At 36.2% G+C, this 6,000-nt stretch overlaps 1 pseudogene; it reads right to left on the bottom strand.

Moving 5' to 3' along the window:
• Nucleotides 1-515: 515 nt before the first annotated feature.
• Nucleotides 516-585, bottom strand: LOC116153766 (small nucleolar RNA U3; annotated as a pseudogene).
• Between the last annotated feature and the right edge of the window lie 5,415 nt (nt 586-6,000).

Here is a 6,000-nt window from a genome sequence, read left to right as displayed (position 1 = left end):
CAAGTAAGAGAAAACAATTTTTTTAAAAGGCAGTTTTTAAAAAAATTTTTAATTGAAGTATAGTCAGTTTACAATGTTGTGTCAATTTCTGGTGTACAGCATAATGTTTCAGTCATACATGTACAAGCACATATTCCTTTTCATTATAGTTACTGCAAGATATTGAATATAGTTCCCTATGCTATGCAGTAGAAAGTTGTTGTTTATCTATTTTATATTTAGTAGTTAGCACCTGCAAATCTTGAACTTCTTGTTTCTCTCTTCCCACATCCTTTCTCCATGGTAATCATAAGTTCATTTTCTATGTCTGTGAGTCTGTGTCTGCTCTGCAAATCTGTTCATTTGTGTCATTTTTTTAGATTCCACATATAAGTGATCTCATATGGTATTTTTCTTTCTCTTTCTGGCTTGCTTCACTTAGTATGACGATCTCCAGGTCCATCCATGTTGCTACAAATGGCATTATTTTGTTCTTTTTTTATGGCTGAGTAGTATTCCATTGTATATATACACACAACACAACTTCTTTATCCAGAAACTTCTCTAGTAACAAACTGTAGAAGTGATTCCTGAAAGTATAGTCTTTAACAGGCAGTTTTAAAACTCAGTACTCCAAGAGGTAATATGGACTAAGCTGTATTAAATTCAGGGCTATTCAGTTCATACCAAGTTATAAAAATTGGGCCACTTTAGAAACACACAGAAGTATTTTGAAGTTAATGTTGGCGGAGAACCATCATGCCCTTCTGCCAAATACCTTTTTTGCCATGGATGGACCTGTTGCCTAAGATGAGTATTTTTTAGTGATCAGTAGCCACCTGCTCCTCTTGGTGGACTGTGAATGGATCCAAAATTATGAGTTCATTGGCTTTCAGTTTTATATGTGTCTAAGGGACTATTTACACATAATCCACTGTTATAGATGAGTTGTGTCCCCACCTCCAAATTCATGTATTAAAACCCTACCCCCCAATGTTACTGTATTTGGAGATAGGGCCTTCAAGGAGGTAATTAAGGTTAAATGAGGTCATAAAGGTGAGATAATTAAGATTAAATGAGGTGATAAGGGTAGGGCCCTAATCCGATAGGACTGGTATCCTTATAAGAAGAGAGAGAGACACCAGACTACCCTGTGAGGACACATCAGGAAAGCACTGTCTGCAAGCTGAGGAGAGAGACCTCACCAGACACCAACCTGCTAGAACCTTGATCTTGGACTTCCAGCCCATAGAATTGTGAGAAAATAAAATTCTGTTGTTTAAGGCACCCAATCTGTGGTATTTTGTTATGGAAGCATGAGCAGACTGATACACCCATTAACTGAGTCACTAAAACTAAGTGAAATAATAAAATTTGGGGGAGTCCATAAATAAAAAGCAGTATATCACCCAGAATACATATATATATATATATACACACACACACATACATACACATATATATAATATATACACAAATACACACATATATATAGTTTACATGTATAGACTGATTATGTGCTGGGGCCTGTTCTATGTACTTTACATATAAACACTCTTTTAATCTTTATGATTACATAAGGCTGGTGCTATTATTAACTCTATTTTACAGAAGATGAAACAGACCTACCCCCTTCAAATTAGTAATTTTCCTAATATCACAGACTGGGTTTCATACTGACTCCAGACTATGCCTCTAATCACTGAATATCATATAGAACAGTTCTGTTCAATAGAAATATGATGTAAACCACGTATGTAATGAAAATTTTTCTAGGAATCACATTTTAAAAAGTAATGAGAAACAGGTAAAATTAATTTTGGTAAAATCTTTCATTTAACACAATAAATCCAAAATATCATTTCAATAGGTATTTAGTATAATTATTAATGATCTATTTTAATTCTTTCTTTAGTACTTAAGTCTTCAAAATCCAGTGTGCATTTTAAACTTACAGCACATCTCAAGCAAAATTTATATTTCAAGTACTCAATAGCCACATGGCTACTAGCTATTGTATTGGACAGCTCATGTGTATAAGGCATTATAGCTTAGTAAGAAGCCCGGACAAGATTCTGCAAAGCTCCTACTTCATATATACACTCATAGTTGGATTTCTTCCAATTTTTCAGAAGGATGTTTTCTTATCACAGCATACCATTAGTGTTGTCTCAAGTTGGTTGTGGTTTTAAACTGCTACTATTGGTGTATGAATGAAAATATTTGTAGAATTGCTATTGCTTTTTCTTGTGAGTGTATGTGTGGTTGACATTTTGATATTATCAAGTTCTTTTTTCCCTAGAAAGTAGGAACATGTAGAGTAGGAGGACTTCCTAGCCTTTTCCCCACATATAGTTACAAAAAAAGATAAAGAAAACTACTGAGGTAGATGGATTATTGGCTTGACCTGGACTAGCACTGTTTACTTTATTTGTTTATAGTAAGTAAGACATAATTGTGAGATATGGTTAAAGGTGCTTATATTACCATGAAATAGAGTGATGCTAACCAGTTTACATAAATCCATCATGTCAAATGCAGTAGAACTGTGGGCCTTCCCATGACCTTACCATACAGGTATGGTTTAGAAGTATTCTGAAGGGGTCTTTTCCCTAACATTAGCCTAACTCCAGTGCATACAGAGAAGTGGTTATTTCTAAACCAAATGAAAAAAAGAGCTTCACCATGTTATAATGCCCACACATTTATTGTCTCTAGATTCCAAGGATAAGTGGATAAATGTGATGGTTCACATTTGCCCTTCAACTAGTTAGAATTGGTTCTCTAAGGCAAATGTTTCTCCTCCTTTGCTTTCACTTTACCAAATGATTGGAGCTGAAGCAATCTCTTAAAATGGTCGTGATGCACTCAGTGTTTTCTAAAGTAAAGCACTGTAACCATTTAGATCCTTCATCATTATTGCAATGCGTCCAGTGGCTCTTCTTGTAGAATTAATACATGGAGCTTCCATTAAGTGTTCTCAGAATCTACTCATAAATAGGCCAATCTATTGTCCTCTCAACTGAGTATTCATATATAAGAGTTGAAAAATATTCAGAAACATCCCCAGTCAGGAGGGAAAAAAACCACACACAGCAGTTTTGATAAGAAAGAGTTGCTCTTTAAAGGGTTCTTAAGAGATGGGGTCCCCAAGGGATGGTAGAATAAATAAACTCTCAGAAAAAACAGCTCAGAGTTTGGAGATCTGATAGTGGCCCTCCAAAACCCCCAAATGGTTGTCAACTTAGAAAATCCATGGAGAAAAAAAGATTAAGAAAAACAAGCTGATTAGACTAGCAAAAAAGAAGAGAAAATATTACAGCAGTCTTCAAATATATGAACTGTGCCTTAGTCAAGAAGCCTGGGAGCAAGTGGAAGGAGCCTAATTCAAACTAGTTGAAGTGAAAGAGACTATTATCTGTTCACATGACTGAGGAACATCCAAGGAACACCTGCCTTTGGGCATACCTGGGTCTAGGGTCTCAGACAATGCTTTCTTGATTCTCTTTCCTTATCTGTCTCTCTTTTCTGCTTAGTTTCTTTCTTTTCTGTTGTATGTGGCATTCGTCCCCATGGCAGAAATACGGCCTCTGGCAATGCAGGTGTCATTGCTCTATAGTTCTGGCTCCAAAGGGAGAGAAAAAACTGTCCCTTGGCCTCTAGTTTGGAAAATTTCATGAATATTGATTGTTCTGAATGGATTACTTACCAAACTCTCCAGCTGGACCAGTCACCGTGTCCAGGGGCTCTAGTCCTGTGATCAGCTTAGCCTGGCTTACAGGCCTGCCGTGGGTGGTGTGATGGGGAGGGAAGGTAAGATACTGTGATTAGCAGCTCCATCAGATCCACAGAGAATGGAGGGGAGGTAGTGCCTCCAATTGGAATAGTGAAAGATAAAAATAGTTAAGTGTTTTCCAAAGGTATTGAAGAAAATATAGTTAAGGTTCTAGGAGTTCTAAAAAAAAGCATTTTTAAAATTTGGAGATTTTGTTAAAGTAGCTTCCAATTCAGTAGGTTTGTGTCAATTTCCAGTGTACAGCATAATGTTTCAGTCATACATATACATACATATATTCCTTTTCATATGCTTTTTCGTTATAGGTTACTACAAGATATTGAATATAGTTCCTTGTGCTATACAGTAGAAACTTGTTATTTATCTATTTTATATATAGTAGTTGGTATCTGTAAATTTTAAACTCCCAGTTTATCCCTTCCCACCCCCTCTACCCCCTGGTAACCGTAAGTTTGTTTTCTACGTCTATTAGTCTGTTTCTGTTTTGTAAATAAGTTCCATTATGTCTTTTTTTTTCTTTTAGAATCCACATACAAGTGATATCATATGATATTATTCTTTCTCTTTCTGGATTACTTCACTTAGAATGACAGTCTCCAGGTCTACCCATATTGCTGCAAATGGCATTATTTTATTCTTTTTTTATGGCCGAGTAGTATTCCATTGTATAAATATACACAGCTTCTTTATCCAGTCATCTGTCGATGGATATTGAGGTTGTTTCCATGTCTTGGCTATTGCATATAGTGCTGCTATGAACATTGGGTTGCATGTATCTTTTTGAATTAGAGTTCATTCCAGGGGAATAGTGTAGCTCAAGTGATAGTGTACATGCTTACCTTGCATGAAGTCCTGGGTTCAATCCCCAGAACCGCCATTAAAATAAAATAAAATAAACCTAATTACCCACCCCCCAAAAAAGGGTTGGGTTAATAACAGTTGCTCACTGTATTGTTATAAATAATGAATTAGATAAGGCATGCAAAAATAAAGATAAAAAAGAAATATGCCACAAACACCTAGCATGGTGTGTCTGCCATATAAAAAGACCATTAGTAGAGTTCCCTCCAGATATATGCCCAGGAGTAGGAGTGCTGGATCATATGGTAAGTCTATTTTTAGTTTTTTGAGGAATCTCCGTACTATTTTCCATAATGGCTACACCAAATTACATTCCCACCAGCAGTGTAAGAGGGTTCCCTGTTCTCCACATCCTCCCCAGCAGTTATCTTTTGTGGGTGTTTTGATGATGGCCATTCTGACTGATTTACTTTTCTCTGATAATTATCAATACTGAGCATTTTTTCATGTGCCTATTGGCCATTTGTATGTCTTCATTGGAGAATTGCTTGTTTAGGTCTTCTGTCCATTTTTGGATTGGGTTGTCTGGTTGTTGTTGTTGTTGTTGTTGTTGTTGTTGTTGTTGTTGTTGTTAAGCTGTATGAGCTGTTTATATATTCTGGAAATTAAGCCCTTGTCAGTCGCATCATTTGCAAATATTTTCTCCCATTCCTTAGGTTGTCTTTTTGTTTTGCTTATAGTTTCCTTTGCTGTGCAAAAGTTTATAAGTTTAATTAGGTCCCACTTAAACATGACTTTTTTAAACCTTCATCCAAGTCCAGAATGAAAATATTGACTTTAGATGGTTACCTGTGGCAGGCACTATGATCCTCCTTGCTGTTAGAGAACTTTGGCTCAAGCTGTTTTTCTAAAATCTACCCTTTTTCTTCTTTCTGAAATAAGGAGATTACCTTTCCATTCCAGGGTTCTGCCACCTCTCCAGTTGTCCATTGATCCTCTGAGATTCCTTGACTCAGAGACCACTTGAGCAAGTTCTTCTGGGTCCAAGAATGTAATTCATTAAGATTTAGAAATTTGAAGTCATTTAATGTGGCTAAGTGCTCCTTTCTGATATCTACCTATTGGACAGTCATTTACTGATAATTACTTAAACTATGAAAAGGGTTAAACAGATTCTTTAGTGTGGATAGAAAGCTGATAATGCCTTACATCACGCTAAATGCCCAATACATGAGTGATTGGATGGACGGTTATAGGGTGATTGAATGAGTGAATGAATTTCTGACCAGTTTGAGTGTCTGTAATAGTGTTAGTGATACCATTGGGTGTTGGCAATGAAAGTACTTCTTCACTAGAGGAATAGGATTTGTGATTTATACAAGTTAAGATACTATAGACTTGTGAAGTCTCCCGGGTTGCAACCG

This window comes from Camelus dromedarius, chromosome 5 (assembly GCF_036321535.1).
Source record: "Camelus dromedarius isolate mCamDro1 chromosome 5, mCamDro1.pat, whole genome shotgun sequence".
Lineage (NCBI taxonomy): Eukaryota > Metazoa > Chordata > Mammalia > Artiodactyla > Camelidae > Camelus > Camelus dromedarius.
The sequence above is the reverse complement of the archived record's forward strand: the minus strand, read 5'-3'. Positions and strand labels throughout refer to the sequence as shown.